Source organism: Caretta caretta, chromosome 2 (genome assembly GCF_965140235.1).
Source record: "Caretta caretta isolate rCarCar2 chromosome 2, rCarCar1.hap1, whole genome shotgun sequence".
In the NCBI taxonomy this organism is placed as follows: domain Eukaryota; kingdom Metazoa; phylum Chordata; order Testudines; family Cheloniidae; genus Caretta; species Caretta caretta.
Genome location: NC_134207.1, coordinates 258,443,193 through 258,466,864, shown reverse-complemented (window position 1 = coordinate 258,466,864; position 23,672 = coordinate 258,443,193). Strand labels below are relative to the sequence as shown.

Genomic DNA, 23,672 nt, shown 5'->3' with positions numbered 1-23,672 from the left:
GCCTGTGACTCGCACAAGGCCATCTAGACAATCCATGGCAATGCCAGGAACAGAACGCAGATAATACAGAGCACATTTCATCCAGATATGTGTGTTCTGATAAAAGGGCGTAAGGATTGTTATCCCCACTTTAGTGATGGGGGACACTGAAGGGACTTGCCCGAAGTCAGACAGTGAATCCATAGCATCTGAGCCCCAGTCTAGGGCCTCATCTACTGACCACATTTCTCTGGGGTACCAGATCTACTGAGGTAGTACCTAAGCACCACATCAGCCTCAATGAATTTATTCTCACAAAAGCCCTGTGACGGAAGGAGTATTATTCTCTCCATGCTACGGCCAGGCAATTTAGGAACAAGATAGATTAAAAACGGTTTGCTCGAGGACACTGCACTAGAGGTGAGGAACAGAACCTAGATCTCCTGGAAAGAAAGGATGGTCCTGTGGTTAGCAGACTCAGAAGACTTAGGTTCAACTCCCTGTTCTGCTACAGACTTTGTGTGATCTAGGCAAGTCACTTAACCAATCTGGGCCTTGGGTCCCCTTCCATATAATGGTGATAACAGCACCGCCCTGCCTGACAAGGGTGAGGATCAATATATTAAAAAGGGTGGGAGGTACTCAGCTACATGGCTCCTGTGACTGTAGTATGTCCCACACCTAGATATCCCAAACCAGGGCCTTAACTACAAATTCAACCATCCTCTAGCGATCACCTGACTCCCAGTCCTGTACTTTAACCACTCAGAATGCTCCCTCTCCCTATTTGTTGGCTAAGTACTTGGAGACAATGTGATTCGGGGAGGAAGGAGGGCCGTTTCCTTCAGCAGACAAAAAGGACCCAAGGAGATCACTTCTGCTCCCTTCCGGGGACTGACGTCTTGCACTGAGACCCCAAGGGTATATGGTGGGGAAACTGCACTCCGAGGGTTTCCTTCCTGGGCTCGATTTAAAGCTCTGGCAGCAAACAAAGGGTCTTAAATAATCAAGATACTCCGGAAAGTGTCTCACTAACCCAAGGGATGAATTTCACCAAGGTTTCCATTTTCTTCTGCAACGCCAGTGACAGCGCCAGGAGAGAGTGCCCTTGCTTTCTGGCAGGCTGCCCATACAAACACAGGAAGCCATGCAATGTGCTGGCTACATGCTGAATGCTTCTCTAGGACGCGAATGCCAACATAGCTGAACTGAGCTCAGAAATCGGGTTGGCAGGGAGGGAGGGAACCCCATCATAAACCCTTTATAGACCTTTTCCCAGGACAAAAGACACGGAGTTTTGTGTTTAAAAATGCCCTAGAAGTGCCATCATTCTACTCTTAAGAGATACTAAGGCTACATGTTGTCAGGCTGCCTAGCGTTAGACATGTTCAAATACCTCAGTAAAAGCTTGATCCAAAGCCCAATGTAATCGATGGAGAGAGTCCTTGATTTTCAGAGGCTCTGAATAGCACCCATAAGTCCTATCAGTGAAGTCAATGGGAGCAGCAGGTACTTAGCACCTCTGAAAAACTAGGCCACTTATTAGAGAGAGGTGAGAATTGGTCAGTTACTCTTTGTACTGTGCTTTGACAAGTACAGTTCTAAGGATTATTTTCCAGGTTCCAAGTAGTTATATAGCAGACACAGACAAGATTAAACTGTGCATCGAAGTCCATGCAATGCAAAATGGGCCCTTCGGTTGGTTGAGCATCACCCGTGAGGGCACACACGGTTAGTGGTTGAACAATCGGTATAAAACTATCGCTTGTTTATGCCACTGATTACTATCTATATTGCAGGCAAAGCTTTTAAACTCAAATTTAATCTCATTTACACGGGTGTAAACTAAGTGGGTCTCCAATGAAGCCAATTGAGCTACACTACTGCAAAAACCCAATGGAAAATCCTGATGCAAGAATGCACATAAGCAAGTGCTTAAGTTTAGGCATGCTCATAAATCCTATTGTGGGAGTTAGGCATATGCCCAAGTTCTTTCCTGAATCAGCCCCCTTCTGTACAAATGCTAGTGAGTTCAGTCCTGCATGGTTCAGTCCTACACTCCATCACTGACATCAGTGGGAAGTGAGGGTTTTTGGCACCTCGCTGGAGCCAGCTCAGACTGTGGAATTACAATTTTTTTTTGGTAACGTCAGTAAGGAGGAAAAATTAAAACAAGAGGCCCTACGGCCGTTCAGCATTCTAAGCAAGGGAATAAATGAGGTAGTGTTGATAGTTTCAAAGTTGACAGTTCAAATTCCAGCACTGAGCCATTTGTCATAGCAACAGCTTTTCCACTAGCACCTTTCCACCGTGTCCTTCGAGAGCCTTCATATACCATCATCATAGATCACACCAAATGGAATCTGGGCCAGCCAGGCACATGGCTAGTTAGCTTTAGCTGACCCTTCACTATTGAAAGGCTTTCTATTTTTTAAAGCCACCTACTTCATCAAAATTAGTTTATTCCTAGAATGTTCAAGAAGCCACATGCTAAAGTGTGCACAAACTTCATTCCCGCTGAAGTCGGTGGGAGTTCTGAGCGTGCAAGGAATACAGGATCGGGGACGGTACACTAGGGAGAGACATTGCTGGAAAGAGGAGTAGGATTGCTGAGCAGAACTGGAGTTAGAGAGAGATGTGGTCCTCTCCGATTGGCAAGCAGGAGACCCTATGTGTACTTCTCAGCCTGTATGAGACATATTCAGTTTAATCCATTTATATGACAAAATATCGGTGGTCTTCACTATTGTAACTATGCTGCAGGCCACGGCCACTCACAACTTCACAGCAGCAGCAAAAGAGCAGCAGCAAAAAGCATAGGACTTAATCCCTTAAGAATCTGCTTTAGTTGCTAGCCACAGATCACCTACAGCACACAGTTGAATATTTCTGAATCGGTCCAGTAATGGCACACCGACACCCAGCCTGTTCAATTCAGTATGATGAGCAACTAGAATGGGACTGGCCATTGCTTTGTGTATTTTTTTATGCTTAAAAATCTCAAGGTAGGCCCTGATCCTTTAAACTTCGGTCATACAACTAGCCACCCTAGTAAAAACTACTCATCTGAGTAAGGTTTGCAGGAGTTGGGATTTTCTGTTTTAATTATTATGTACTTCCCAGTAGGTTTAAGGGTCTAAAAAAGGAGAACTTTGCCTCAAACCGAATTACCTGTGAGTGCCATTAGCATGGGAGGTTGTATTTACTTCCTGGCTGTTCTGAAATTCTACAGCCTTGATCCTCCATTTCCCCTGCCCTTTGAGTAGGTCATTTATATCTAGGTACAGTGGGTGTAAAAACATTACCCTTCTGATTAGGTACGTGGTCTGCACCTACTTTGTCCAGGTGTAAATAACTATGCAAGATTCTGGGCAGTGGAGAAATCAGGCACATTGATTTCAATGGAGGTGAAATTGAATGAAACCCAATGGGCTGGATTAGAACAGCCCTGTACTGCGCTACCAGTGCAAAGCACTGGCTTACCTGGCCATCTCAGGGTTAGACGAGAGCTCTGCGCTTGACTATTTTTTTTTTTTAATCCCACTCCCACATTATTTCTTGCATTTTTATCTCGCTCCCACCCGCAAAAGCCTTAGATCCCGCAAGAGACACAGATTCCCCTATGCTACTATAAAAAGAAAACACACCCAACCCACCATTGGCATATATATATTTATATTATTATTTTTAAAAAACCCACAGAATTTTTACCAATAAAACAAATCTTGCTTGAAAAATACTTGAATGCCTGTTAATAAGACATCAAATCTCTTTCTATCCTCACTCAAGTATTAAAACCTTTATAAAAAAAAAGTGGGAGGGATGGGGACTTGCTTTCCATTGCTGAAATTCTATTTAGGACAAACTGACGAGAGATTTAGTGTTTTCCACAAATTACTGCAGTCTGGGTTTTTTTCCCCCCATCTATTCCTGCCTGCAAAGTACATGTTACCTGCTCCTGCTATTATGGCAGTGGGTCCTGTGGAACTTGCAGGTTCCGGGTTCCGCTTCAGGGCTCTAGATCAGAATTTTGGGTGGCAGAGAGCTGGCACAGTAACTTTTACACTGATGCCCTGGCCATGCTGACTGCAGGGAGGGTAAGGGAGTGTGGCTTGGATATCCCTGCGTCTTAGTGATCTCGGGCTGCCAGGATGGTCCACCGGGGCCAGAGGCTGCTGGCATGAAGCACTCAGATATATGCTCTTCATAACCTAGTAAGTGCCAGAACAGAATAGAAGGGATCTGGGCCCCGGGGCTGTGCTACACTGGATTGGGGGAGCACACAGGAGGCTCGAAACCACTTTTGCAACCCTATCCACCTCCTTCTCCTCGGCCACAGCTCAGGGTCTAGCCCAACAGGGTTAGTCACATAGGTGATACAAGAGGGCTGCAACGCACCATGTGCTTGTAACTCTGACTTCATTGGGGTTACTCTATATTTACACCAGTGTATGTGACACCGGACTCCACAGCTTTCAAGAAGCCAGCCAGCTTGGGTGCTCCGAGCACAAATAGAGCACTTAAAATGCTTTTAACTGGTGAAAATATTCCCAGGATTGGAAGAACACAAGAACAGATTGGATTGTAAATTCCTTGGGGCAGGGACCCTCTTTCTGTACTGGGTTTGTGCTGCACCGAGCACAATGAGGCCTTGCTCGTGGCTGTGGCTGGTAGGTGCTACCACAATACAAATGAACAGCAGCAGCCAAACAAGATTTTACTTCTTTCCTTCACTAGGTTATTGCGAGGCTTAATTCAACAAGATTTGTAAATCACCGAGATCCTCGTATTTTTCAAAAACTATATATTTGGGGGCAGCCATGAAAAACCTCAGCTTAAAAAGCAATTTGAGGGATTTAAAAAGATAGCTTTATGTTCTTAAGTGTTCTTCTTGAACAGTGTATTTTAAGGCAACATCTTCAGACCCAGATCCAGTTGATGTAAGTGAATATAGTACCAGTCTCTTCAATGAGCTACACCAATTTATACCAGCTGAGAATCTGGCCGTGCCAGTTTTTAAGGCACAAAAATTTTGCTTTCCATTCACTGCCCAGGCTGAGATAACAAGTCAGCTGTTCCTGTCTTGCATGATATTCACTTAAGCATGAAAAGGAAGCCTCATTCTTTGATGGCAAATGCAGTCAGATTTTGAAATTCTCTCATCTTTAGGACCATAAGGAAGTAAATATAAACCTGTTCAGTAACATTGTTCGCTGTTAACTCCTTGCCTGCTGGTTGGCCAGTTACCTTGCTGTGTTTCTGCTGTTCCACGAAGGATCTCCTGTACTCAGTAGAGAACCAGAGTTTCACCAACACATTGGGCATGTTTCTACCAGTCATACCTGGGATGTTTAGCCACAGACAAAGGGCTAGCAGAATACATGCACAGAAGAAGATTTCCATCAATGCTGATTAGCAACACTACCTGGCATCAAACACTAACATACATGGATCTTTACAAGCCCTACCTCAAGCATGGTTTAAATGCTGCCACCATTTTTCAATCTCCAGCAAGAGACAGGAGCGCTAAACCCAATGGTCTGGATATATCCCAGTTGCACTCTACCTACCTAGAATTGCCCCTGGGAAGACATCTTCATAATCATAGGACTGGAAGGGACCTTGAGAGGTCATCTAGTCCGCTCCCCGGCACGACTAAATATTACCTAGCCTTGAACATCCCGGACAGGCATTTATCTAAACTGCTCTTAAAAATCTCCAGTGATAGAGATTCCACAACCTCCCTAGGCAATTTATTCCAGTGCTTAACCACCCTGACAGGAAGTTTTTCCTAATGTCCAACCTAAACCACCCTTGCTGCAAGTTAAGCCCATTGCTTCTTACCCTATCCTCTGAGGTTAAGGAGAATAATTTCTCTCCCTCCTCGTAACAACCTTTTATGTACTTGAAAACTGATATGTCCCTGCTCAGTCTTCTCTTTTCCAAACTAAACAAACAGTTTTTTCAATCATGCTTTCTAGACTTCTAATCATTTTTGTTGCTCTTCTCTGGACTTTCTCCAATTTGTCCACATCTTTTCTGAAATGTGGTGCCCAGAACTGGACACAATACTCCAGCTGAGACCTAATCAGCACAGAGTGGAGTGGAAGAATTATTTCTCGTGTCTTGCTTACAACCATAGGTGCCGACTTTCTAATGTGCCAGGGAGTGCTCCCCCTCTGGCTCCACCTCAGGCCCTGCCCTGCTCCCACCCCTTCCTCCAAGCTCCCACCCCACCTCTTCCCATCCCCACTCTGCCCAGCCTCTTCTCATCCTCTCCCCTCCCCCAGCACCTACTGCACACTGTGGCTCAGCTGATCTGCAACCAGGAGAGGCGCTGGGAGAGAGGGGGAAGACGCTGATCGGTGGGGCCACCAGCGGGTAGGAGGCACTGATAGGGGGGCTGCTGGTGGGTGCTTAGCACACACCATTTTTTCCCCCGTGGGTGCTCAGGAGTTGGCGCCTATGCTTACAACACTCCTGCTAATACATCCAAGAATTAGGTTTGCTTTTTTTTTTTTTTTTTAACAATGGTTTTACACTCGACTCATTTAGTTTGCGATTCACTACGCCCCCCCCCCCCCGATCCCCTTCTACAGCACTCCTTCCTAGACAGCCATTTCCCATTTTGTCTTAACTGATTGTTCCTTCCTAAGCGGAGTACTTTGCATTTGTCCTTATTGAATTTCATCTTGTTTTCTTCAGACCACTTCTCCAGTTTGTCCAGATCATTTTGAGCTTTAATCCTATCTTCCAAAGCATTTGCAACCCCTCCCGGCTTGGTATCATCTGCAAATTTTATCAGCGTACTCTCTATGCCATTATCTAAATCATTGATGAAGATATTGAACAGAACCGGACCCAGAACTGATCTCTGCAGGACCCTGCTCAATATGCCCTTCCAGCTTGACTGTGAACCACTGATAACTACCCTCTGGGAACAGTTTTCCAACCACCTATGCATGCACCTTATAGTAGCTCCATCTAGGTTGCATTTCCCTAGTTTGTTTATGAGAAGGTCATGTGAGACAGTATCAGAAGACTTATTAAAGTCAAGATATACCACATCTACCACTTCTTCCTCCTCCCCCCTCCCCAACCCATAAGGCTTGTTACCTGTCAAAGAAAGCTACTAGGTTGGTTTGACATGATTTGTTCTTGAGAAATCCATGCTGACTTATCTGATTATGTAAAGAGTTGTCACTTTGGATGGGCTAGCACCAGCAGGAGAGTGAATTTGTGTGGGGGGGTGGAGGGTGAGAAAACCTGGATTTGTGCTGGAAATGGCCCACCTGTTGATCACTTTAGATAAGCTATTACCAGCAGGACAGTGGGGTGGGAGGAGGTATTGTTTCATATTCTCTGTGTGTATATAAAGTCTGCTGCAGTTTCCACGGTACACATCTGATGAAGTGAGCTGTGGCTCACGAAAGCTCATGCTCAAATAAATTGGTTAGTCTCTAAGGTGCCACAAGTACTCCTTTTCTTTTATCTTCTAGATGTTTACAAATAGATTGCTTAATTATTCACTCCATTATCTTTCCAGGTTAAGAAAGTTAAGATGACTGAAGTTAAGATGACTGGTCTGTAATTCCCTGGGTTGTCCTTATTTCCCTTTTTATAGCTGGGCACTACATTTGCCCTTTTCCAGTCCTCTGGAATCTCTCCCATCTTCCACAACTTTTCAAAGAGGATCACGAATGGCTCAGATACCTCCTCAATCAGTTCCTTGAGTAGGATGTATTTCATCAGGCCCTGATAACAAAGACCTCTAACTTGTCTAAGTAATTTTTAACTTCTTCTTTCCCTATTTTAGCCTCACTTCCAGCCCTAAGATGTGTTGCTAGGCTCTGTTAACCAGCTGATCTTCCACTCCAGAGGTAGCTGCAGTCCGCTGGCTGCTGAAGAGAATCCGGTTTGTAAGGTTCATAAAGAATTTTGGGACTCTTCACAGTCCAGAATATCATGCAAATATTATAGCCTTGATTCTCCTCTCATGCTAGTCTTACTCCAGGTTAACTTGCCTGACTGCAGTGGTGTCACTTTTGATTTACACTAAAGAAAATCAGGCCTTATATACTCACAGAGAAGGAACTGAGCAATGTACTAACCCAACACTGCAGAAAATTAACTAAATCCTTTTGCTAGTCTCCCATACTTTGTGTTGATACAGCTTCTTCTTACAATCTGCTAAAACCAGCCATCTCATATTTCAGCAAACATTTTATTTGAATCCATACTGCTGGGATTTTATTTGCTGTTTTCGCATGATCTGCGATTGGTAGATTTTTCTAAATAAAGAAATAAAAATTGCTTCTCTACCTTTCTTCAATTAATTGCCTAGATCACAACAACTGTTTGGAACATATGGGATCCAGTTCCATCATGTTATCTAGTATTAGCCCCCTGCCGAGTAAGACACAGCGTCAATAAATAAGACACACTGGTCTACACTAGGAATTTACATTGGTAGAGCTATATCTCTCTGGGGTGTGGATTTTTCACCTAACCCCCTGTGTAGGCAGCACAAGGTCAATGGAAGAGTTCTTCTCTCAACTTAACTACCACCTCGGGGGGAGGTGGATTACCTATGTCAACAAGAGACTCTCTCCTCATCGGCATAGGTAGTGTCTACACTGAAACACTACAGGGGTGCTGCTGTAGTATTTGAAATGTAGACAAACCCTAAGAAATCTAGAGATCTGAAATCTACAAGCCTTTCCATAAAGTTAGTGATGCACAAAACCTTCTGTGTTTTACCCTAGCCAAGTCCAAGATTTCACAACACTCATGCAAAGAAACAACTTTGGAAATCCACTCCTGCAGCCCCATCCTCCCTAGAAGTCTCCCCTCCCCCTGCCCACCAAGATTGCCAAGGAAACCAGATGCCAAGTCCAAGCCAAAATAATGAGCTCACCCATTCTTAGAAGAGCCTACAGTGCATTTCATGAGTCAGGGGAAGCAACATCTCCTTGCTTTGGTAATGCCAGGTAAGCAACTGACTTTTCACACACACACACACACACACACACACACGGATTCTCTACATTTTATTTTTAAAAAAGCAAATTGGACCATCTGTTTAGAAACAAAAACAGAATTTTGGCCCAAATACCCTAGCATCCCAGATCCATTCCTGCCCCATCAGTTCTGGCTCCAGGATAGATCCTAAACAGGGAGCAGTGTCATTTCCTGGTGCTGGTTCAAGCCTCACCCGGATAGCCAGACCTGAACGTTAGCCTCGATTTGCCCTCAAAGCTGAGCACAAAACCCAAGTCCATACCCAGTCCAGACCCAAACATCACCTTCCGTAGCAGTAGAGGGGGAGAGGCAGAGTAGCAACAGAGGGGAGGCTAAGGATGGGGAGGAGGAGAAGGAAAGAGACAATACCATATCCTATTCCACAAGCCGGAGTATGGCTCCACGTTACCAGACACCTGCTAGCCTGATCCTGATTCAAAAGCAGAGACCAGAGGCATCAGCCTTGTAGGAATCTCAGCACCTTCCCATCAGCTGCTGGTGGTGAAATGGGCCTCTCAACAGGGCACGACCTATGAACCTCACCGGTGGCCCCCCGGCTCACACATTATTTTTTAATCAGTCCCTGGCTAGCAGATTTATTCTTCTGACTAGCAAAGATCTCATAAATTTGTCAAGCCCCGCAATGTTGCGGCAAATGGCCATAAGCTTCCCACACCGTGGGCTTAGAAAGAACTAGATTCCATCTACTGATGCTTCCCAGACTCAAACTAGAGATAAACAGCAGAGATACGCAGACGTTTTGCCTGCGCCCCTCAGGGGTCAGTCCGTCTTTGCATGAAGTCTTCCCATTTCCCATCTCTGAATGAGAGGGGCTGCAGAAGAGGACTCCTTCATAGCCTACCAATGACACACCTGAATCTGGCCAAAGAGGGGAGGGGAAGTTGAGGGGATGTTCAGTGACACAGCTTAGAAGGGCGGGCTTCTGCCAGTCCCCACTGCTGAGCTCTCTGGAAATTTGCCACAGACGCTGCCTTTGGAGGCATGTGTGTTGGGGCGTGGGCTCCCACAAAAGTGTAGGCAACGCTCCCTACCATCTCTGGTTGGCTAGGAGACTCCATTCCGTCCTGGCAAACAGATTTAAAAACTGAAAAACAAGACACACCTCTGCACGTACTTCTCCCCCTGGGCAGTGGGGGAGAGACCAAACACGGAACAGATGTTACTCACGTGGCTCATTACACGGCTGGAAGGCACTCAGATACACACTGATGAGCATGGTATAGGAACCCGTACAATATAAAACAGAAAGGGTTGGGCACATTCAGCAAGTCCATGGGAACCATGCAAATGCAAAGACAGAATCTGGGTCATGCACAATGGCAACTATCTATCTGTGCATTGATTTATTCAATGGGCCTTTCCCCAAGGACTCTGTATCTCATCTATGGTTTGTGTTCAATCTAAGCAGCCCGCAAAAACCACTCAGAGTGGCACGTTCCCAGATTTGGAGGCTTATTGGCACTATCTCCAATTTGGCCAACCTGTATCATCCAGCTCATCCCCTGCAGAGAGGCTGTGCGGGGGGCAGGGGTGAAAAATAAGACTTTGCAGCATGCCCTAAAGGTCATCAGGGCAAGTTCCAGAATCAAGAACTCTCTTCTAGCAAGCAACCTTTTCTCTTTTAAAGAAGGCTGTTAGCTCAAGCACCTCTGCTGATCACAAGAGATGATCTTGGAGGTAACCAGGCCTCAATTCATTGGACTTTAACAGATCAAAAACTAGCCCCCTGCAGTGTACTCAGAGACCAAGTGGGGGGTAAGAGGAGAGGTAGCACCTCTGAAAGCCAGGACAGTCACATCTCTGCATTATCATCTCCCATGGTTGTTCTAGTCCTAACTTCCATTGTAAGCTGCTTAGGGCAGGGAATCTGTCTGGATTCAGATCCTCAGTGTAAGTCGTGGTGTAAATCAAAGGAGCTATAATGATTTATACCATCCGAGTAGCTGACCCATGGTGTGCCAAGTGCCATGCACTACTCTTGCACTGTGTAACCAACACACACAGCAATATCAAAACAACTCACTATTCAGTAGCTTACATGTACTATGATGAGTCTGGTAGGTCTCAACAAATCTCCCAGTGAACAAGTGGCCCCAACAGACCTACCCCAACTGGGACTAACTAGTAGCTAAGAGTGCTAGCAAGGGTCAAAGTACAAAGGCTGGGATGTGGCACCTCAACTCACCTTCACACAACAGTCCCTCCAGGGCAGGGGTAAGGGTCACCGTGGGGAAAGCTTGCACAGCTGCTACCCATCCTAGACCTATTGGTCTCTGGATACTCCAGAGGCTTCCCTCTCTGCCACCGTCAGGCTAGCACATTTCATCAGTGCTGGGTTCTGTGAGGTTTGTAAGAGGACTTGTCAAAGCACTGACCCCTTTCCCAGAGCAGGTAGGTCCACGATCATAAGATGCCCCTTTCCTAACAACTAGAAAATCTCACACCACTAGCTACATTGCCTAGTCCATGGACACCTCCCCTCTTTCCTTATTTTAAAGGAGCAACTTCCATGCCCCAATGGCTATAAAACACTCCAGGCTGCGTGCCCCTGGACAGAATCATTTGGCCTCCAATCCCCTCCTGGGGCTGGGCAGATTTGTCCATCCCTTCGTAGGGCCTGATCCTGAATACACTTATTACTGGGTGTCATGCCTGCTTAATACCATATGTGGGCCCCACCCTTTCCAGAATCAGGTCCTTCTTCACTACCCTCTGCACACGCTACCAGTTGGACTTAGCCTGGGCAGCTGCGTGGGGCACTGAGCCAAACTCCCAGCTCAGCTCCACCCTCCTTCCTCACTGCCACTGCTTCTCCTCCTTGGGCTACCTCTAATTATCTCCCCAGTCCACAGCATGTAGAACGGGAGGGCTTAAATTCAACTGACAAACTTCTCCTCATTCTAACTACGACAGCCCCAGTGTGGAATCCTTGCTCCGTCTGGACTGCTCCAGGGCGATTTGCTGAGTAAGAACTGGACAAGGAGGTCAGTGAAATCAGTGAGCCATAGATGCAGCTAATGGGGAGTGGGGAGCATACGTCCCCCACCAACTGCTCACTATCCAACTGATGTCTCGTATTGCTCTTACAAAGCTCAAGCATTTGCACTCCTGCCAACCTCCCTGCCCCTCCAGTCTCTAGGGTGACTGCACTTCTGCAATCAGCACTTTGTCACCGACTCCAACAGAAGCAGCCCTGGGTACCGATTTAAAAGGTCTTAACCAGTTAAAGTCCTTGTATTATTACTAAAGGTCAGAGTTGGGTCACAGTGATTTGGTGGTTGAGCATTATTAACATCACACTGTTGTCCAATCGCAATGTTAGACTCTAAGAGAGCCACAGGAGCAGGCAGAGATTAAAAAAAACCACCCAAACAAACACAGACATCTGCCCTCCCAAACAGAAGAGGAATCTTCTTTTCCCTTCTAGGGAAAGGAATGGAGACTGAACCACATATACAACTTAGTCAGTCAGAATGCTTTAGGCATCACTAGAAGCCACACTGATTCCACACTCATGGGCACTGTCTCAGACCACAAATAGAAGAGATTTTACTCTACAGGTCAGAGAATATTTTGCACTCCTATGGGGGCTTTCATCCAAGGATCTCAGAGCGTTTTGCAACTTTCTCTAGCTGAGCCTCGCAGCACCCTGTGCTAAGTATCACCATTACCATTTTAAAGAGAGGGAAACTAAGCCACAGAAGAGCTGTCACTAAATGGCACACTCAAGACTAGAACCCAGGCGTCCCCACTCCCACTCCTTATACAGCCCGTTAGTAAAGGTCAGCCAGTCTGACAATCCCATTGGCTCACCATCCCGATCTCTTTACAGTATGTAATACTAGGTGCAGGCTCAAATATCTGTCAAGTCGTGCGGGGGTGGGCGGCAGGAACACAGAGCTTTCCGCCATCTTATTTTTTATGGCAGCACTTAAGCCATGTGGAGAGCTCTGAAAACCGACACTTGTTCAATACAGATGATTGCAACAAAAGAAACACAAGCTTGGCTGGCAAGCACTGCTGAGCAGCAGGTGTGAAGTCCTGTAGCCAACTAACTGCTCGGCCACAACGTGTAACTCAGGCCTTACAGCTGCAAGCCATATTATTCCTTTGATGCTTTCCTTAAGGGATTCACAAAGACAGCAGGATTAGTCATTTCATCTTGTGTTGCTTTAAACAAACAAAAAAAAAGCAGAGGTTCACAGTAAATCCATACACCGCTAGACTCAGGATGAGTAGGTCATGTATAGTTTTCTGGGAAGCCTGAATAGCGTTTGAGGTCTCAGAGAAAAATAAAGTATCCAAGCTGAATTCCATATTTTCCACTCTTCATCCTTACATAAATGATTTTTCCATCTGTGTGGTACACAGCAGACATTCTGTACATTTTTTTTTGTTCTAAGTTTGTAATTTAATAGGTATCTGGGAGGTAGGTGGGGGGAAAAAGACACTGAGATACTTGGACCGAGTATACTCGCACCGAGGCTTGACAACATTACACCCAAATCCTGGTCCCACTTTGAAACCCCCCCACCCGGAGGTGGCAAGAGGCTGCTGAAGTCACTGGAGAAGAGTGGCTTTAAAACCCCACCCCTTCTGGGGTTTGCAGCAGGTTTCAAGCACTGGGCAGTAAAGAGTTAAGAACCTAGGGTGTGTCGTGGGTGGAGGGGCAAGTCAACTGGAACTCAAAGCCCTTAACCCCTTCCTGCCTGGTCCCTGCATCCTGCTAACCCGCACAGGAGTAGGAAGGAGGGGCGAGTCTGTCTCTTCTCTGTGTCCCCAGCGTCAGCATGCAGAGTCCTGGGGAGACCCAGATAGGTAGAATAACCCTTCATACCTCATTGCCTTGGGGTGGGGGGCAAGCTTTGAGTACAGATTCAGGACTTATTTCAAGCCTGTCAAACAACACAATAATGCCCGTCAGCAGCAGACAACATGAGCACTTTGGACGGGATAGAGGAGGCAGCACATTCCTTAGGCTTTACCCTAATCTACTGGCTACTAGCAAAGTAGACCCACTTGCCCGGCTGGCAGTCCCCCCAGTCCAGGTTCCAGGCTGTGTCCGTATGGGAGGATGCACCTCCTCTCACTGCCTTAAAGGGAAAGAAAAAAACCAAGCCCTCCTATTAGGATGTTTACACAGTGTGGCTGTGGGTTTCGAATGGGAAACTAAGTCGCATGGAAAAACCTAAAGGCACTGAAACCATTTTAGAGACGAAACATATAAAAGAGCCTTTAAATCCACAACCTAACAGACTGGCCAACCCAACCATGCATTCTAGCACCAACAGAGGTTCTTTCAGAAGTGATCAAGCCTCTGTAAATGCAAAAGACTGTGCAGTACTGTACAGATGAACTCCAGTTCTGCAAATGGCTCAGGGCAGACCTGAAACCAGTATAAAATCCAGGGGTCTGGATAACACAGCGCCTCAGCCCTAAATTCCTTATGAATACAGCTAAGCATCTGCAAAGCTGCAGAGGAGTTCAACTCCTGCAGAACTTGAGAATGCAGAAATGTTCTTAGGCATCAGTTCTACGCTTCTCTTTGCCTAAACTAAGCTCCCGCCTAGAGCTGTGGCAAGCTGTGTATAGGGGACTGGAAACTCAGCAAGTTACCACCCATTCAGCCAGGATGCTACTCCTGGTCCTCCATGGACCAGGCAGGTGGGTTAACCCAGGAAAAAACCTTGGATCACCCAAAATCTTCACAGACCCTAGGAACTCTGCCGGAGGCCAAGTCTTGTTCCTCTACAATACTTCCAGGACCCTGCTTCCTTCTAGGACTGCACAGCTCCACAATCCTCAGCCACATCCTCTGCTCTGCACGTGCAAAAGGGGAAGGGAGCATTTGTCTTTCTGTCCTTACTCAGGCAAAACTCCTCCTGCAGGCAATCTCTGACTTGCAATGAACTAGGGTCAGGTCTATGTGCAAAATAACACCAGATAATGATCCCTTTTAAAACATAAGGAGGAAGAGGACCTCATCAGAAAACTCAGTGAAGGTGGGACAAATTCAGAGGTTTATCTAGTTGGTGAGATATACACCTTATTCTATTTACATAATACACCAATTTATATTTCCTCAGACTCACGCCTACGTATTGGCATGAACTTCTAGCCCCTCACACGTCGTCTCTCAGTCCAGCCCAGTCTGTCTCAAGTTCGGTGCTAGCAAAATAAACTCTCCTGCAACATCAACCTGTATGTCGTAACATGGCACAACTCATGATTCTACAGTGATTCTGTGCTGTAATCTGGTCAAATATAACTGGGTGGAGAGGGAAACCCATGCCATATTTCCCAGCTCTACTCGCTTGCAATGACTTTCGCTCAAGCCACACCCCCACACTTGGAACAGTTTCCCTTGTGCCAAATAGCCTGTCTTCCTACAAATCCCTCCTTCAAACCCACGCCTGCCGCAAATCCTCCTCCACTGACCCCTCTCATTGACTATACCTCAGAGCTGCTTCTGTGGCTGAACTGTAGCTGCACTGAACTTGTCAGACTCTGCAAGCCCTCTGCATGGGGAATGCTCTCTGATGTCAATGGACACACACACATTGGACTTGAGGAATCAGACCTTTACATTAACAGGTGTTTGGAGCAGGGAGCCCTGCCTGCTAGCATGCTTTACAAAGGGACTTGTACACTTATTATGATAAATCATCAGGGACCAAATGACTGCAAAGGGTAATAGAGTTACACTGGGGTTGCATTTGGCCCAATGATTGCATACATTGCTCTAACAATCCTGTTGTTGCCTAAAATAGATTAATTTGGCCTATGGCTCATGAATTATTATTCGTATTTCAGTAGAGCCTAGAAGCCCCAGTTATGGATCAGGATCCCATAGTGCTAGGCGCTGTACAAAACACAAAACAAAGATAGGGTCCCTGCAACAAAGAGATCATACCAGCCAGGCTTGTATACAGAAAGAGAACGCAATTTTACATGGGCGTTTCTGTGCCTTTCTCCACTCCCCCCAGACCTCTGACAGTTTTAGCAGCGCTTTGCAGATTCCACACAGCTTCTCAGATAGATCAAACAGATTAAAAAAAAATTAAGTTACTTATAGGGGAAAATATACAGTGATCTCACTAGCAAGACTGGAAAAATTAAAGCAACATCTCATCACCAAACCCTACCCCGCTCTTGGAAGAAAGGAGGGGTGGGAAACTTCGGTGGATTGAGAACTGCGCCCTGCCTCCATAAGAGGCGCCCACCTGAAATGCTCCGCAGAGCTCCAGAAGTTTAACAACCCTGCCCCGCACCTGCCGGGGCCTGCCCCGCAGAACACGCGGGGATGCACTTCTCATCGTCAGGGTCACCGCGGCTCGGGACCGAACAAGCGCCCCGAGTGCTCCCGAATGCGCCCCAGGCCTTCCAGCAGCCGCTGCTTTTCCTGGCTTTTCATTATTCGTGCAGCCAGTTCCCTCCCAGGGGACACAGCCACGCCGCAGGCCGGCAATCCAAGTGTGCGTAGGTGTGTGTTTAGGTGCGTGTGTGTGTGGGGGGAATAACACCACAACTTTGAATAATGACACATGAACGGAAAACCCATGGCTGGGGCGGAATGTGGGGGGGGGGGGGGGGGGGAGAAAGAGACACAGGAGCGGACCCATGCAAGGACCTGGGGGGGGGTGGGGAGGGGGCTTACCTCGTCTAGCGGCTCCCTCACACCTGGCGCGCCATCGCGGGCACCGGCTGCAACGGCGAGAGGTGGAGGCAGCCGGCGGAACGGACCCAAAGCGGCGCCCGGGCTCCGGATCAGACCATGCCTCCCCCGGGCCAGCGCCCACGCCACAGACGGCCCCGGGGCCGCTCCTGCTATAATCCCCGGGGGCGAGGGGCGGAGGCCGCCGCAGGAGGAGTCGCGCCCGCGGGCTCCGCTCGCACGCACGGCACGGGACGAGTCGCGGCGGGCGAGGAAACTTTGCAGCCAGGTGTGGCACAGCTGCCCGCGGGGGCGGGGCCGGAAGCGGTGACGCCGGGCTGCCCTGGCCAATGGGGCGGAGGCGGGGAGCCCGGCGGGCTCCGCCTCCGGGAGTTCGGTCCCGGCTGAGGGCTGCCCCCCTTGCAGTCAGGGGGCGGGGGCCGCGGCAGCCGAGCGCCGCCCTGTGGGGGCCACGGTGCAGGCCAAGCCTGACCCTGGCTTAGGTTTGAACCCAAGCCCCCTCCACACACAAATCAGGCCCACTCGGGTCAGCAAGCGCTCAGGACCCGGGTCCTAGGAGCCTGCTGGGGGTCAGAGCCCAAGTCGCCCTGTGGCCCTGGTCCAGACCAGCGTGGATTCAGCTCCAGCCACTGGCCTGAGTCAGAAGGTCTGGGCCCTGCAGGATGGACACGTTAGCACGGCTAGGAGGCCCGGCTCCAGCAATTGTGAACCGGGGTTTGCAATGCAACCTGGTTGCTCAACACAGGCTTGGAAACAGGGCGTCTCTAACGCTGCATCCCTGGGCTTACAATGCAGTGCAGAATGTTTCTAAATGGACAACCCACCCTCATTCTCAATTACTGAGGGACCATCTCCACTCATTGATATATGTGCTTTCCACAACCAACTCTCTTTATACCGTTTCATGAGTGACGTACCTGACTACTTGGATGCTAATATCTAAACAGTATTCTTAAATTTACTCACCTAAATTTGGGTTACTGCTGATTATGCACTATATGTATCTTATAACTTTAAAAACAAACTTTGTATTTGTGGATAATCTAAGCACCAGATGTACAGACACTCTTTTCTCAACCTGTAAATCAGTATGGAGGCAGTGTGGCTTAATGGACAGAGCACTGGGCTGGGGCCCCTATTCCTGCTTCTGCAGGGTAACCCTGGGCCAGTCACTGCTCTGCTCTGTGCCTCAATTCCCCCATCTGTACAATGAGGGTAATGATTCTGATAGCTTTATTAATGTCAAAGGTGGTGTTAAAGTCAGCTTTCTCTATCACAGGGACCACCTTGAGCATCTGGTCTGTCAGGCACAACATAGACCGTAAGACTGACCCCAGCACTTCCGGCATCAGGCCCAATAAGAGCTTTCCAGGTTAACTTGTTTTTTAAAGTAGTCTTCTTAAAAGCTGAGAATTTCCTCCCTTTTCCTCCTCCCTCCCCCCATCATTGGACTGGATTTAATTCATTTGGAAGTACTGATCAGTGTAGCAAAGGATGAATCTTGCCTCATCAGGCTTGCCAACCTTAAATGTTGAAATGTCACAAGCCAGACCAGGTGATGACAATTATGAGATGGGTTTAAAAATTAGCAATGTGAGGAATATATTTTTGCCCTCTGGGTTTTGAGCCTTTAGAGGTGGCATTTCCCAACTTTTCTCTGTAGCCATTAAGGCTAGAAACTTTAGGCTGCCCTTGATTTAAAGGGGACCAGGATTTCACCCATACTTCTTTTTATGAGCGGGAAGGAGGAAAGCTTAGATTCTGGTGCGATCACCTGACTCCAGGAGTTGGGGCTTTAAGAAAGACACCAAATATTGCAAGAGTTGGCAATGCTGCAACATATAAACTGTTCATCACCCGAAGCAGTTGGCATCATTATAACTCACTTCTGTAACCAGGCTTTTCTGCATGACAAATGCCAGAAGTTGTTGGGGTTGGGTTGTTTAATTTGCTTTGCTTTTGGTTCACTTTCTTTGCGGCCTGATTCTCGGTTATCCTGTCCTGGTACCTGCAGCAAGGAGGGGGTGTCACAGGTTACTTTAACACCCTGCTGCATAACCAGTATTCTGGGGCTATTGCAGGGCATGCCTGGCCCAGGTGTAAGTCAGAGCAGCCTCAAGGCTGCTCAAACTTACACTGTGCTTCCCTGGGCTCCCTTGTGGCCCCCCATTTAAAGGCAATTTTACGTGGGCCTACAGAGTCTGCTGTGGTTTAAGGGTGAAATTCACCCCTGTACAGAGCGGCCACCACAAAGCCTATGGGTTTAAATCCCACCTAAGACCTCTGAGTTAAAGAAGGACTTCAGTGAGGTGAAGTCTTTGGACTCAATTTCACTCTAACTGGATGGATGAGGGAGAGAAAGGACAAATGTAAGGGATAGAGCTTCTAAAAATACGCTTGCTGATCACTTCCCAGCCACCCTCCTTCCCACCACCCTGGCAAAATCCTAAAGCTGGCCCCATTTTCCTTAGGTTTTTAAATGATTAGTTGCTGAGAGAAGGTAAGTGTCATTGTCTGTAAAGGTAATAGAAGCACAAACCAAGGAGCTCTCCGGAGAGATTCACATCTCACAACCTAGTGTATAATTACCATGACCTATTCATAGAATCCATAGAAACCCTTTTTTGTATACCAAACAACAGTGCCTGGCTCCAGCCCAAATCACTGTGTTTCCTCACTCCATAAAGGATTTTACTAGACCAAGTGAGGTCTCAGGGTAATCACATAGTTTTTCTCACTTGCACAGTATTTATGGAGCTTACGGGGGAGATTTCCAGTGAGACTGAACTGTTGCTGGAGTCAACCCTGACTCCAGCTTGCCCTGTCAGCTTGAGCAGTGATGTAAGAATCTCCTAAACCACCTGGCTTTGGGAAGGAGACTGCCCCAATCTGCGCCTTTGCTCTCACGCCTGCAGCTTCTACTGTTGAGTTATTAGAATGTTACATTTCAAATGGTTTGGCTCCCATCCATCGGGGATGTGTGTGAGGAATTCATGTTCTGCAGATACACACATTTATTACATAGATCACACACAAACCTTTGGAGCTAAGCATAGAATCCTGGTTCTTGAGCTTCAGAGACATAAGCCACTGAGCAAAAAGATCTCCCTCAGCTAGTAGCAGCAGGAGGTCCTTTAGTCTTCTTGGGATTTAGCTTAAACAGCATTCTGTCAGCCTCTCACATACATGAAGACAGGGCATTATGGCCAGCCACTGGATTCAGGGAATCTTATTGGCTGCTCTGATCTGGAATTACTTTCAGCATGATCCTAACTCTGCTATCATTGACATCAATGGGAGTTTTACCATTGACTTCACTGGAAGTGGAGTTAGGCCAGCACTGAGTATGGCTGAAAATCCCACCCAGGTGATTATTCTCTTGGGAGCTTCTTTAATGCTTTGAAAATGCACCTAGGGGCATGACACAACGCAAGATTAGGGCATTTCAGTTCCTGGATGGTGGAAGTACCACAAGACGACCAGCATCCAGTGCTTCGCTGGTGTAAATCAGTATGGAGGCAGTGTGGCTTAATGGACAGAGCACTGGGCTGGGGCCCCTATTCCTGCTTCTGCAGGGTGACCCTGGGCCAGTCACTGCTCTGCTCTGTGCCTCAATTCCCCCATCTGTACAATGAGGGTAATGATTCTGACCTCCTTTGTAAAATGGTTTGTGCTCCTGTGTGGTGTTTTTCATCAGTAGTTCTAGGTGATAACAACTTCAGCATCACTCCAGCGGATCAATGGAGCTGTGCTGATTTTCACCAACTGAGGAGCTGGCCTCAGATCTAGTGTTATTCTGTGCCCATTAATTGCTCTTTGTGGGATTTATAAAGCCTGGAAGAAGCATAAACACAAATACAAAGGCTTAATATGTAGGTTAATTAAAATGTTTCGGTGCAGTTGACGTGCAATACCACTGATTCACATTAATCAGCATTAATAGCCTTCTCCACATTTACATAGAGAGGATAATATTACAAACATTGGACTGGCAGTGTTGTTGAGAACAGCTACATTGTTTTATTCATACTTCCCCCCTTTTTGATGTGACCGTTAACATTAAACTACATTGGGGGGTAGATATTTGGTTTTATTCAACTTTATCTGACTCCTACTATTTTAGGCTATATTTGGGTTTCTGTGTGACATGAATACATGGCCCAGAGATCACTGACCAGATTCCGGTGACCCTAAATACACTCAGCCTAACCTAAAATTTTCCCATTGAATACAATATCCGTTTTCAACTCCTGTCCTAAACTGTGGCATGGTGCAGCTCTGGCTGTTGGACAGCTGCCAGGCTTTCTTCCATAGAGGGTGCTGTGTGTCAGTGGTGGGTGAAATCCTCCCTAGACTTAGGTTGTAAAGTGCCTTGAATTTCTCGGTTGCAAATGATGCTGTATACCTGTTATAATATGTTATCACTTAGTAAGTAAGTCTATTGGAGGAAACTTTCAGTTACCTTGATTTTTTTTAAAATACAGAAGTATTTATTTCACAGGACAGTATTTCTGAGTGAAAACACAGCTTGAAGTGAGATTTTAGATAGTAAATTCTAAATTCTCTCACTGTGGTGTAGTTGCTATCCCTTCCATGGCCATATAATCCAGTCCAGGAGTTAGGAAGATACCCAGCAGCATGGGGTGTGTTCAGTTAGCATTACAGGGTCCTGTTTGCATCAGTCAGCCTCAGTATAGACTCTTCATTCTATTTACTGTATGCATTCACCCACCTTCCCATTAACAGTAGAAAGCTGAGCTCCTGTAGGTGTCAAGATACAAAACCCGGAGGGATTAATGTGACACGTACAGGAAGATAACAAAAAGGTAATCGCCAATAGCTATGAACCAGCTCCAACAGCTCAGCTCTTTAGTCCATTTCCATTATCTCCAATGCCCTGGGTCAAATTCACCCACGCTGGGTGTAACTCCCCTGAGATCGACTGCATGACTACAACGAAGGGATTTGCTCCCATGTGCATATTGCACATGCAATAAAGGCTGAGAGTAGCATTCCATGCTGCCTCTGGTCCACGACTTGCAAACCACTTATCTGCATGGACCAACCATGAGGGAATTCAATGCCAAAAGGAGCAGAGCGAAAATGGGAAGAGCTTGTCCACTGGGGACTGCCAAACTAACAGCATAAGGAATCATTTTTCAAAGACCCTCCCACACACAGCAGAATCCTTTGAAGAACGCTTACAAGGGCATCATTTTATGTATTAGTCAAGAGTTCTGCTGGTAAAAATGTGCTGGACTGAAAGCCCTAGGTCATTATATGATCGACCTCTCTAGGCACAAAGCAGGTACAGCATGGACCTTTCAGCCAGGGCCAGGTCTAGCTCAGAACACTATGGATTTTAGCCAGGGCCAGAACTAGCGTATGGAAATACCATGAGGAAGACTCTCCTTGTGGCAATTGCAGCCGGGATTATGTGCAAAGAGGCCCAAAAGCCAGGGAATAGCCTGGATTTCTAGCCTGAGTTTACAGCTCCCCAGGAAGTTCAGAGAAGCATCTGAACACTTTTCTAAACAAAGCCCCAAACTTTCATAGAATATCAGGGTTGGAAGTGACCTCAGGAAGTCATCTAATCCAACCCCTGCTCAAAGCAGGACCAATCCTCAACTAAATCATCCCAGCCAGGGCTTTGTCAAGCCTGACCTTAAAAACTTCTAAGGAAGGAGATTTCACCACCTCCCTAGGTAACGCATTCCAGTGTTTCACCACCCTCCAAGTGAAAAAGTTTTTCCTAATATCCAACCTAAACCTCTCCCACTGCAACTTGAGACCATTACTCCTTGTTCTGTCATCTGCTACCACTGAGAACAGTCTAGACCCATCCTCTTTGGAACCCCCTTTCAGGTAGCTGAAAGCAGCTATCAAATCCCCCCTCATTCTTCTCTTCTGCAGACTAAACAATCCCAGTTCCCTCAGCCTCTCCTCATAAGTCATGTGCTCCAGTCCCCTAATCATTTTTGTTGCCCTCCGCTGGACTCTTTCCAATTTTTCCACATCCTTCTTGTAGTGTGGGGCCCAAAACTGGACACAGTACTCCGGATGAGGCCTCACCAATGTCGAATAGAGGGGAACGATCACGTCCCCCGATCTGCTGGCAATGCCCCTACTTATACATCCCAAAAATGCATTGGCCTTCTTGGCTACAAGGGCACACTGTTGACTCATATCCAGCTTCTTATCCACTGTAACCCCAGGTCCTTTTCTGAAGAACTGCTGCCGAGCCATTCGGTCCCTAGTCTGTAGCGGTGCATGGGATTCTTCTGTCCTAAGTGCAGGACTCTGCACTTGTCCTTGTTGAACCTCATCAGATTTCTTTTGGTCCAATCCTCTAATTTGTCTAGGTCCCTCTGTATCCTATTCCTACCCTCCAGCGTATCTACCTCTCCTCCCAGTTTAGTGTCATCTGCAAACTTGCTGAGGGTGCAATCCACACCATCCTCCAGATCATTTATGAAGATATTGAACAAAACCGGCCTGAGGATCGACCCTTGGGGCACTTCACTTGATACCGGCTGCCAACTAGACACGGAGCCATTGATCACTACCCATTGAGCGCGACAATCTAGCCAACTTTCTATCCACCTTATAGTCCATTCATCCAGCCCATACTTCTTTAACTTGCTGGCAAGAATACTGTGGGAGACCGTGTCAAAAGCTTCGCTAAAGTCAAGGAACAACATGTCCACTGCTTTCCCGTCATCCACAAAGTCAGTTATCTCATCATAGAAGGCAATTAGATTAGTCAGGTATGACTTGCCCTTGGTGAATCCATGCTGACTGTTCCTGATCACTTTCCTCTCCTCTAAGTGCTTCAGAATTGATTCCTTGAGGACCTGCTCCATGATTTTTCCAGGGACTGAGGTGAGGCTGACTGGCCTGTAGTTCCCAGGATCCTCCTTCTTCCCTTTTTTAAAGATGGGCACTACATCAGCCTTTTTCCAGTAGTCCGGGACTT

General features: G+C 47.0%; 1 protein-coding gene across 4 annotated transcripts in view; it reads right to left on the bottom strand.

The window, feature by feature from the left end:
* The window catches only part of LOC125631186 (mitogen-activated protein kinase kinase kinase 3), a 124,093-nt gene extending 107,275 nt beyond the window's left edge, over nt 1-16,818 (bottom strand). For all 4 annotated transcript variants that reach the window (XM_048837479.2, XM_048837480.2, XM_048837482.2 and 1 more), the window contains exon 1: nt 16,679-16,818. The gene's annotated coding sequence lies outside the window, so the exon portion shown is untranslated. The remainder of the gene's footprint in view (nt 1-16,678) is intronic.
* Between the last annotated feature and the right edge of the window lie 6,854 nt (nt 16,819-23,672).